This window comes from Monodon monoceros, unplaced genomic scaffold (assembly GCF_005190385.1).
Source record: "Monodon monoceros isolate NGI ecotype Baffin Bay Population unplaced genomic scaffold, NGI_Narwhal_1 Super_Scaffold_16, whole genome shotgun sequence".
Taxonomy (NCBI): domain Eukaryota; kingdom Metazoa; phylum Chordata; class Mammalia; order Artiodactyla; family Monodontidae; genus Monodon; species Monodon monoceros.
This window is the reverse complement of record NW_021703772.1, coordinates 31,851,830-31,864,567: the sequence shown is the minus strand read 5'-3', so window position 1 is coordinate 31,864,567 and position 12,738 is coordinate 31,851,830.

Genomic DNA, 12,738 nt, shown 5'->3' with positions numbered 1-12,738 from the left:
TGCGCGAGGAGAGGGGATTAAGAGCGCTGCTTAAAGGAGCTCCAGAGACGGGCGCGAGCTGCGGCTATCAGCACGGACCTCAGAGCTGGGAATGGGACGCTAAGGCTGCTGCTGCCGCCACCAAGAAGCCTGTGTGTGAGCACAGGTCACTATCCACACCTCCCCTCCCGGGAGCCTGTGCAGCCCGCCACTGCCAGGGTCCTGTGATCCAGGGACAACTTCCCTGGGAGAATGCACGGGGCGCCTAAGGCTGGTGCAACGTCATGCTGGCCTCTGTGCCACAGGCTTGCCCTGCATCCGCGCCCCTCCCTCCCCCCCGCCTGAGGGAGCCAGAGCCCCGAATCAGCGGTTCCTTTAACCCCGTCCCGTCTGAGCGAAGAACAGACGCCCTCCTGCAACCTACACGCAGAGGCGGGGCCAAATCCAAATCTGAACCCCAGGAGCTGTGCGAACAAAGAAGAGAAAGGGAAATCTCTCCCAGCAGCCTCAGAAGCAGTGGATTAAAGCTCCGCAATCAACTTGATGTACCCTGCATCCGTGGAATACATGAATAGACAACGAATCATCCCAAATTGAGGAGGTGGACTTTGGGAGCAAGATATATTATTTTTTCCCCTTTTCCTCCTTTTGTGAGTGTGTATGTGTATGCTTCTGTGTGAGATTTTGTCTGTATAGCTTTGCTTTCACCATTTGTCCTAGGGTTCCGACCGTCCGGTTTTGTTTTGTTTTCTTACTTAAAAATTTTTTTCTTAATAATTATTTTTTATTTTAATAACTTTATTTTATTTTATCCTACTTTATTTTATTCTCTTTCTTTCTTTCTATTTTTTCTCCCTTTCATTCTGAGCCGTGTGGATGAAAGGCTCTTGGTGCTCCATCCAGGAGTCAGTGCTGTGCCTCTGAGGTGGGAGAGCCAACTTCAGGACACTGGTCCACAAGAGACCTCCCAGCTCCACGTAATATCAAATGGCGAAAATCTCCTAGAGATCTCCATCTCAACACCAAGACCCATCTTCACTCAACGACCGGCAAGCTACAGTGCTGGACACCCTCTGCCAAACAACTAGCAAGACAGGAACACAGCCCCATCCATTAGCAGAGAGGCTGCCTAAAATCATAATAAGGCTACAGACAACCCAAAACACACCACTAGATGTGGACCTGCCCACCAGAAAGACAAGATCCAGCCTCAGCCACCAGAACACAGGCACCCGTCCCCTCCACCAGGAAGCCTACACAACCCACTGAACCAACCTTAGCCACTGGGGACAGACACCAAAAACAACGGGAACTACGAACCTGCAGCCTGTGAAATGGAGACCCCAAACACAGTAAGTTAAACAAAATGAGAAGACAGAGAAACACACAGCAGATGAAGGAGCAAGGCAAAACCCCACCAGACCTAACAAATGAGGAGTAAATAGGCAGTCTACCTGAAAAAGAATTCAGAGTAATGATAGTAAGCATGATCCAAAATCTTGGAAATAGAAAGGAGAAAATAGAAGAAACGTTTAACAAGGACCTAGAAGAACTAAAACAAACAGTGATGAACAACACAATAAATGAAATTAAAAATTCTCTAGAAGGGATCAATAGCAGAATAACGGAGGCAGAAGAACAGATAACTGACCTGGAAGGTAAAATAGTGGAAATAAATACTGCAGAGCAGAATAAAGAAAAAAGAATGAAAAGAATTGAGGACAGTCTCAGAGACATCTGGGACAACATTAAATGCACCAGCATTCGAATTATAGGGGCCCCAGAAGAAGAAGAGAAAAAGAAATGTACTGAGAAAATATTTGATGAGATTATAGTTGAAAACTTCCCTAATATGGGAAAGGAAATAGTTAATCAAGTCCAGGAAGCACAGAGAGTCCCATACAGGATAAATCCAAGGAGAAACATGCCAGGACACATATTAATCAAATTATCAAAAATTAAATACAAAGAAAAAATATTAAAAGCAGCAAGGGAAAAACAACAAATAACACACAAGGGAATACCCATAAGGTTAACAGCTGATCTTTCAACAGAAACTCTGCAAGCCAGAAGGTGACAGGACATATTTAAAATGATGAAGGAGAAAAAACTACAACCAAGATTACTCTACCCAGCAAAGATCTCATTCAAATATGACAGAGAAATGAAAACCTTTACAGACAAGCAAAAGCTAAGAGAATTCAGCACCACCAAACCAGCTTTACAACAAATGCTAAAGGAGTTCCTCTAGGCAGGAAACACAAGAGAAGGAAAAGACCTACAATAACAAACCCCAAACAATTAAGAAAATGGTAATAGGAACATACATATCGATAATTACCTTAAATGTAAATGGATTAAATGCTTAAACCAAAAGACATAGACTGGCTGAATGGATACAAAAACAAGACCCGTATATATGCTGTCTACAAGAGATCCACTCCAGACCTAGGGACACATACAGACTGAAAGTGAGGGGATGGAAAAAGATACTCCATGCAAATGGAAATCAAAAGAAAGCTGGGGTAGCAATTCTCATATCAGACAAAATAGGCTTTAAAACAAAGACTCTTACAAGAGACAAAAAGGACACTACATAATGACCAAGGGATCAATCCAAGAAGAAGATATAACAATTGTAAATATTTATGCACCCAACATAGGAGCACCTCGATACATAAGGCAAATACTAACAGCCATAAAAGGGGAAATCGACAGTAACACAATCATAGTAGGGGACTTTAACAACCCACTTTCACCAATGGACCGATCATCCAAAATGAAAATAAATACGGAAACACAAGCTTTAAATGATACATTAAACAAGATGGACTTAATTGATATTTATAGGACATTCCATCCAAAAACAACAGAATACACATTCTTCTCAAGTGCTCATGGAACATTCTCCAGGATAGATCATATATTGGGTCACAAATCAAGCCTTGGTAAATTTAAGAAAATTGAAATCTCATCAAGTATCTTTTCCGACCACAACACTATGAGACTAGATATCAATTACAGGAAAAAATCTGTAAAACATACAAACACACAGAGGCTAAACAATATACTACTTAATAACCAAGAGATCACTGAAGAAATCAAAGAGGAAATCAAAAAATACCTAGAAACAAATGACAATGAAAACACGACGACCCAAAACCTATGGAATGCAGCAAAAGCAGTTCTAAAAGGGAAGTTTATAACAATACAATCCTACCTTAAGAAACAAGAAACATCTCAAATAAACAACCTAACCTTACACCTGAAGCAATTAGAGAAAGAAGAAGAAAAAAACCCCAAAGTTAGCAGAAGGAAGGAAATCATAAGGATCAGATCAGAAATAAATGAAAAAGAAATGAAGGAAATGATAGCAAAGATCAATAAAACTAAAAGCTTGTTCTTTGAGAAGATAAACAAAATTGATAAACCATTAGCCAGACTCATCAAGAAAAAAAGGGAGAAGACTCAAATGAATAGAATTAGAAATGAAAAAGGAGAAGTAACAACTGACACTGCAGAAATACAAAGGATCATGAGAGATTGCGACAAGCAACTATATGCCAATAAAATGGACAACCTGGAAGAAATGGACAAATTCTTAGAAAAGCACAACTTCTGAGACTGAACCAGGAAGAAATAGAAAATATAAACAGACCAATCACAAGCACTGAAATTGAGACTGTGATTAAAAATCTTCCAACAAACAAAAGCCCAGGACCAGATGGCTTCACAGGAGAATTCTATGAAACATTTAGAGAAGAGCTAACACATATCCTTCTCAAACTCTTCCAAAATATAGCAGAGGGAGGAACACTCCCAAACTCATTCTACGAGGCCACCATCACCCTGATACCAAAACCAGACAAAGATGTCACAAAGAAAAAACTATAGGCCAATATCACTGATGAACATAGATGCAAAAATCCTCAACAAAATACTAGCAAACAGAATCCAGAAGCACATTAAAAGGATCATACACCATGATCAAGTGGGGTTTATCCCAGTAATGCAAGGATTCTTCAATATATGCAAATCAGTCAATGTGATACACCATATTAACAATCGAAGGAGAAAAACTATATGATCATCTCAATAGACGCAGAGAAAGCTTTCGACAAAATTCAACACCCGTTTATGATAAAAACCATCCAGAAAGTAGGCATAGAGGGAACTTTCCTCAACATAATAAAGGCCATATATGACAAACCCTTAGCCAACATGGTCCTCAATGGTGAAAAACTGAAAGCATTTCCACTAAGATCAGGAACAAGACAAGGTTTCCCACTCTCACCACTATTATTCAACATAGTTTTGGAAACTTTAGCCACAGCAATCAGAGAAGAAAAAGAAATAAAAGGAATCCAAATCAGAAAAGAAGAAGTAAAGCTGTCACTGTTTGCAGATGACATGATACTACACATAGAGAATCCTAAAGATGCTACCAGAAAACTACCAGAGGTGATCAATGAATTTGGTAAAGTATCAGGATACAAAATTAATGCACAGAAATGTCTTGCATTCCTATACACTAATGATGAAAAATCTGAAAGTGAAATTAAGAAAACACTCCCATTTACCATTGCAACAAAAAGAATAAAATATCTAGGAATAAACCTACCTAAGGAGACAAAAGACCTGTATGCAGAAAATTATAAGACACTGATGAAAGAGATTAAAGATGATACAAATAGATGGAGAGATATACCATGTTCTTCGATTGGAAGAGTCAACATTGTGAAAATGACTACTCCCCAAAGCAATCTACAGATTCAATGCAATCTCTAACAAACTACCACTGGCGTTTTTCACAGAACAAGAACAAAAAATTTCACAATTTGTATGGAAACACAAAAGACCCGGAATAGCCAAAGCAATATTGAGAAAGAGAAACGGAGCTGGAGGAATCAGGCTCCCGGACTTCACACTATACCAGAAAGCTACAGTAATCAGGACAGTATGGTACTGGCACTAAAACAGAAATATAGATCAATGGAACAGGATAGAAAGACCAGAGCTAAACCCACTCACGTATGGTCACCTTATCTTTGATAAAGGAGGCAAGAATATACAGTGGAGAAAAGACGGCCTCTTCAATAAGTGGTGCTGGGAAAACTGGACAGCTACGTATAAAAGAATGAAATTAGAACACTCCCTAACACCATACACAAAAAGAAATTCAAAATGGATTAAAGACCTAAATGTAAGACCAGTCACCATCAAACTCTTAGAGGAAAACATAGGCAGAACACTGTATGACATAAATCACAGCAGGATCCACCTCCTACAGAAATGGAAATAAAAACAAAAATTAACAAATGGGACCTAATGAAACTTAAAGGCTTTTGCACTACAAAGGAAACCATAAACAAGACGAAAAGACAGCCCTCAGAATGGGAGAAAATATTTGTAAATGATGCAACTGACAAAGGATTAATTTTGAAAATTTACAAGCAGCTCATACAGCTCAATATCGAAAAACAACACAATCCAAAAATGGGCAGAAGACCTAAATGGACATTTCTCCAAAGAAGATATACAGATTGCATATATACACATAAAAGAATGCTCAACATCACTAATCATTAGAGAAATGCAAATCAAAACTACAATGAGGTATCACCTCACACCAGTCAGAATGGCCATCATCAAAAAATCTAGAAACAATAAATGCTGGAGAGGGTGTGGAGAAAAGGGAACCCTCTTACACTGTTGGTGGGAATGTAAATTGATACAGCCACTATGGAGAACAGTATGGAGGTTCCTTAAAAAACTAAAAATAGAGTTACCATATGACTCAGCAATCCCACTACTGGGCATATACCCTGAGAAAAACATAATTCAAAAAGGGTCATGTACCAAAATGTTCATTGCAGCTCTATTTACAATAGCCAGGACATGGAAGCAACCTAAGTGTCCATCAACAGATGAATGGATAAAGAAGATGTGGTACATATATTACTCAGCCATAAAAAGAGAAAATATTTGCAAATTATATATCTGGTAAGGGGTTAATATCCAAAATATATCAAGAAGTCATACAACACAATAGAAAAACAAACAAACAACCAGATTAAAAATGGGCAGAGAATCTGAATAAGTATTTTACCAAAGAAGATGTATGAACAGCCAACAGCTACATAAAAATTTCCCAACATCAATAATCACCACGGAAGTGCAAATCAAAACCACAATGAGATATCACCTCACACCTGCAGTCACCTCCCTTCTCTAGAGCCTAGTTGGTTCAAAGGAAGGTTCTGGGAGAGCGGACCTGGAAAAGAGGATTCCACGTGCCCCTCTTCCTACTCCCAACATAACCTTGTGAGACTCCCTCATTCAAGGTCTAACCCTTCCACAGGTCAAGTTCAAGGCCAAATCAAGGTCCAGCTCTCCTTTGGAATCACATGAGCATGAAGGTCACCTGCTGGATTGCAACCCCATCTTCCCACTTCCTTTCACCAACCACTTCCCCTTCAAAAAAAAAAAGAATTCTGGCCTCACATTCTGGGGTGGCTCTGACAGTAACTAGAGGTATGAATTTTACTCCGTTTGGACTTGTTTTCTTTTCTTTACAGTTTGCTTCAGGTGGGGCAGAGTGAGGAGTACTCTAGATGACATTTAAGTTTTCTCAGATCTATCACCTTATGAGTAAATGTTCATCTTTCTTCCCCAAGCTAGTTTCCCTTTCTGACTAGACTGTTATTTCCTGGAAGGCAGGGACTGCTGTGTTCATCTCTGGATCCCAGTGACCCGGCACAGGGTCTGAGAGAGTGCAGAATATTATTGAACAAATGACTAAATGTGTGACCTTCATATTTCACTAATGATACTATGCCCCATTCTCCCTGCCTCCTGGGATTAAAACCTTCCAGTGCTCTGTGCCTTCCTTCTCCTTGCATAACACCCTCACTCCCCTTGCCTATTCTATCGGGACACAATTCTTTCCTTTAGGTGTCTTTCAGAGTTGGCTTCCCTTTCCATCGGGTGCTAGACAGTCACCTGAATCTCTGCACTTCACCTTAAACTGAGATGATTTTAACATTGTATTCACCCTCTGTTGAAGTCTCTCCCCGCAAACCCACCCCATCTGCCACCACCACATTAAACTTCCATAGTTTTGTGGCTTAAAACCTCAAATGTCTCCAATTTACACAATTGTATATTTACCCACATTGGCGTGAATACTCTACTTAACCCATTACTCGCGGCTTTCTAAACACTTACACCTTCCTATCTCAGGATGTTGCTTATTACTGTTTGTCCTACCCAAATGCTCTTCTCCCTCACTATCTACCTAAGTGCACTTCATCCTTCAAGGTCTATCTCATTACTCCTCCATCAATCTGAAGTCCTTCCAGGCTGTATTCTAGCTCACAGTATTCTGTCCCTCACTCACCTGACAAATAATAGCACCACATTCTTTATTAGGATATTGCTAATGCTGTTGTCTTGTCACATGATCATGTCTTGTCATCTCAAGTATCGTGTAAGCTTCTTAAGGGTGGGCAATATGTCTTATGTATCATCGTATTCTCTGTTATCTAATGACAACAACAATATTAAGAGCCAATACTAGTTGATTACTTATGTGTGCTAGATATATATCAAATACTTTATATTCATTTTCTTTCTTATTACTCAAAACCACCCAATATCATGGGTGCTATTCTTCAGATGGGGAAACTGAAGCTTAGAAATATTAAGTAGTTCGCATTAGGTCAGCTATAAAATGATAGCATTTTGCCTGGCTTTTACATATAATAGGCTCCTCCAAAAGTTAATTAATTCAACTTTTGGTTATTGTCTTTCCTCCAAGTGGCTGAAGCAGAAATGATGAGAAGGCAGAGTTTTGGGGTGGGCTCTGGAACAGCCTTGAGGAGATTTAGGGGGAGTTAGTGCTAGAACAGTAGGCCTGCCAGTGTGGAGTAAAAGATTGTAAGATGAGGAAAGCATGTTTCAGAATCCAGTTAGACCCATATCTGGGAGAGTAGCAAAATGTGAAAATACCCTGGGTCAATAATCTATGGAAAAGGAAAAAGTTTGGAACAAGCATTACCGCAAGCTTCCATGTTTGTTTAGCTAGGACATTTGGGTAGCATGGAAAGTTTTTAGCTAGATATTGAACAGTAACCATGCTAGTTAAAATTAAGACAATATTTTGTAGTGGGAAAACTGTGACAGCAAGTAATAGGATTCAGTTACAAGTAGTGGTTTGCATTTGAGACTGTAATATGTTTAGGGCCAAAGAGGGAGAGTTCAGATTTCATTCTAGGTTCATTCTCACCCTTGGGAACTGTAAAGCGGGAAAAATAAACTTTTACTTTCCATCCAAAATACTTCCCTGGAGTCTCCCAGAGCTTCTTAGGGTGGGACAACCATAACAGAGATTGACATGACTACTGGCTTCAGGACTACAGCCCAGCAAGGCTCAGTCTGGCATTGCAATAACTGACACCCAGGTTGCAACTCATGAAAAGGAGTTGTAACCCTAGGCAGCCAGGTGACCAACCCATCTCCTTGCTCTGGAAGAGGAGGAAGCAATGGAACACTATGAGTTTTGGTCAGTTCCCTGGGAGGGATCTCTCAAAGTCTAAAACCAAAAAGCCCTGACCTGGAAAGGATGGCAATTGACATTGATCAACCACTTAGACTACACACAAGTGCAATGTTTGGTACTTTATACACGTTATCTCATTTAATGGTCACGGCTCCATGAGGAAATGGCTTGGGTAGGTTAAGTTACACAAGTTCCCATAGCCAAGAAGTGACAGAGTAGAGATTCACATCTAGATGTTTTGATTCTGAAGTACACGCATATTATCTTTTGTTAACCAAGAAAAATACCTGCTCCTTGGGCTCTAACTCCAACTCCGCTACTAACTGGCTGTGTGGCCTTGAGAGCCTCTTAAAAGAGGATGCTGACCAAGGTTGCTTCCAACACCATGAGTCTCTCATATTATCTAATAAAAGAATGAGGAAAAATCCAAATGCTAGGTAGAAATGGTGTGTTCAATCCCATTGTGGTCACCTCACCTAAATCTTTATACCATTAAGATGAGGTAATAGTACAAAAGAATCAAAAGAGGGAATTCATAGGAAGCCCAAAACCTGGAGCAGTAAGATAATTAGCATGGTGATAAACACACAAGGGCCAGCAGACTTTAAACTACCTATTTTCTCCTAATCTGGCCTGTCTTCCCACATGAGCTAGGACAAGCGTGAGATCTTTTGGTCCTCTTACTTTTGTTTTATAAATGGGTGGTATATTCCCAAACCAACTGGCCTGAGAGCTCAAAAAGAAGGGTACAGACGATGCACAATGCTATGTGTCTCCTAAAACATACAATATTGGTTGTCTTCACATGAGGGTTGCCTAGATTGTGTGGAAATCATTATCTACAAGGGAGCTATTGGAGAGGATATTCAATGGACACAGAAGTTATCTTTCTCAAGTTCTAATTAGTTTTATCTTAAGATAATACAGCAAGAAATGAAGCGCTGATATATGCTACAAGATGGATGAATCTTGGAAACATTGAAAATGAGGTGATCTGTGTAAAAGGTTTAGCACTCACTGACACATGGAAGGTCTCAGTCAATGGCATCTATGCCAGTAGAATTCTATCATTACTGTTACTTTTTCTAAAAGTGAGAATGTATATGAAAGAACCTTTCTCACAGTGTCTAGCCCATGGCAGACTCAATAAAATTTTAGTACCCTTTCCACTAGTGAGAATTGTGTTCTTTTCCTTTTCATTAGAAAAATATAACAAGTAAAAACCATTTATACTAGCAAAGCAAGAATTCAAAATTCACTTCCCTCTTCTCCATTCACCCAACTGAAATGGAGACATTATTAAAATAAACCAAAGGACTCAGTTTCAAGAGAGAATTTTGCTCTTTCCAAGAAGTCACTGAGAACACATTTTATCCCCTTGTCCTGGAGTGGCCTCAGTTCAGGGACTTTATCCAGAGCTGAAGGCAAATGGGGTTCATGTACTGGTTATGAAGTTACACAAGTCATCTGTTTGCTTCACCTGGAAATTTATGTTGTTTTTCTTTAGAAGGTGTTCTGTTATGGACCACATGGTTTCTGAGTTAGTCAAGCTCTAGTTTCTTAATCATTCAGAAAACTCTCAATTCAACCAAAGTTAATCATGTATGAATTCTCCTCCCCTTTCATCAGTAAAATACCAAAAAAGCCACCAGTTTTTGTTGATTTTATTGTAGATAAAAATCCTGCCACTTAATGGAAGAAATCTACAAAAGACTTCACCTGACAATCATGATAGTGAAGACTTTTGCTTTTCCAGTTTAGATTTCAGAATTTTCTTACATTTATATTCCTAACCCAGAAATCATGTATTAAGTTTAGATGAGAGACCTGCTTTCATAAATTTTTATACAAGAGTTCAGACAAGTTAGATGAAAACATGTGACATATTTAAATACTCAGGGATAAGATGTAAAATAAACATGTGTACATGGTAGGGTATGGGGACTGACTGCCATATCAACGCTTATTTGTTATTGCTGCCAGAACTCTGATTTCAGTAGCCATAGTCCTTTGAGGTCTTGGAGGTAATTTGAAAGCAAGCAAGCAAAGACTGGTGTGACTTGCAGAATCTTCGAAGATTTTATTGATTTCTAGATATTTGGCTAGATAGCTGGGCACAAGGGTCATGGAGAACTCCATCCTAGCTCTAAGCAGACAAAATGAAAAGAGACAAATCCTTTTCCTCATCTTACACACCAGCCTTCACCCATCACTAGGCTGTTGGTTCTGTGAAATCCTCCTTTTCACTTGTGATTTCTTGGCATCTTGTGTCATTCAGCCTGTTTCTTGCTCTGTGTCTAGCCTTAAAAGATTGAAGACCTCAGATAAGGAAACATGCATCTTTATTCTCCCAAGGAAACATGCATCTTTATTCTCCCCTATCTACATCCTTCCCCTTCCTACCCCGTATAACAGGATTGTGATCAGCAGCACTCAGAGACATCAGTTTCTAGAATCAAGCAGCCAAAGGGGCGGGTGGGGGGGAACCCACAGAGAAGTTGTTTTGTAAACAGAGCCATTGAGTCATTTCACTTCCAGGAAAGCATCCTGCACACAAAGTATCAGGGAGGGAAAAGTTCTGAACATCTCCTAATTTTAAAAGGTGATTACTTAGTTCATCCTAACTGAGACAACTTTAATCTCCCAAACACTCTTGCTGCTTCTTCGTGACTTTCAACTTCCTATTCTTTCTTCCTATTCCCAATGACAATAACCTTGTTCAGAATCTTATCTTAGGACAATGCATAGCTAAGTGTCATAGACAAGGCACACGTGGAGTGACTGAATCTTCCAGAGAGGGGGAAATTGGTGACAAAAAGCTTTATAGAGGAGATAATTCTTGAACTGACTCTGAATGTGAGTCAGTGTTTGTCTGAGGTTTAAGAGAAGGACAGTCTAGCTGGAGTGGATGTGAGGGCTGACAGGGAGATATTAGAGATGAAGTTGTTATATTAGGCAATGACTCAAGATCTCACAGACCTTCCTTACATGTTGTACTAAGAAGCTTGGATTTTATCTTGGGAGCAATGGGGAACCACTGATGGGCTGATCTAGTAACCCCCCAATGATAATGTTATTCACAGAGGGAAAAACAAGAGTGGGGAGGACATTTGAGGGGAAGAGTAGCTCTGTTTTGGATCTGCTGTGGTTGGAGAGGCTGTGGAAATTCAGAAGGTGTTCAGCAGGCAATTAGGAGCTCAGGAGAAAGATCTGCACCAGGGACTTAAACCTGAGAGTAAACAGCCTGCAAGTAGTTGACAAAGTGGTGGGTTGACTGTGATTTCCTGGGACGAACTGTAGCGTGAGATGAGAAGGTGACAACAAACAGGAACTTCAACAAGGGGGACTGGGAAGGGATGGTCAGAGTGGTGGGGTGAACCAGTGGGGAGCCAGTACTAGAATCCAAGGGAGGAAAGAGCTTCAAGAAAAAAGTCATCAGTCATTCCAAATGCTACCAAGAAATGGTCAAGTCATACGAGTCTTGAACTTGTTATTAATGACCTTGGCAAAAGCCAGTTTGGAGGATGGGATTTCAGAGGGCTGGTGAGCATGTGCAGATTGGAAGAAGATTAGAAAGGCAAGACACTGATAAGCTGGTCCTCCTCTGAGCCTTCCATAATAGAAGTGACTGGGAAGGTATGGGACATAAGACATGGGGATATTGAGTTTCTGGCATAAAGGTAGGAAAGAGTAGAGTGGAACAAAATTTCTGTTTGGGGGATCAGTGAGAGGAGCATTGTATATCTTTGCTTATGGCATGTTCTAATCTCCCTTTGTGGGCAAGAAGGACCGAGTTATGCTGGATCCCCAGCTGAGGGCCAGTGTCTCAGGAGTCCAAGCTGGATTGAGGGGGTATGTGGAGGGCTGGCCCTTGTACTCTGAGCATGGAGCTAAGAATAATGCAAGACACTGCAAAGAGAGTTGCACTGGATTTTCTCTGAGGTCTCTTTCAGCTCTAAAATGTTATGATTCTGTGATTAATTTGCTAAATAAATTAATAGTGCAAACAGTATTTCAAGAGGAATATTTAAATTACTTATGAGAACAAACTTTTTAAGTACCCTCGAGCATCATAAAAACATCCAATCCCATAGAAATAATTGATACACCAAATATAAATATTTCTTAGCTATTCATTCAAGTGGATTTCCTAAGAACTATGTATGGCCACATTCTATTTACCTAGTTCAAGTTCTTGT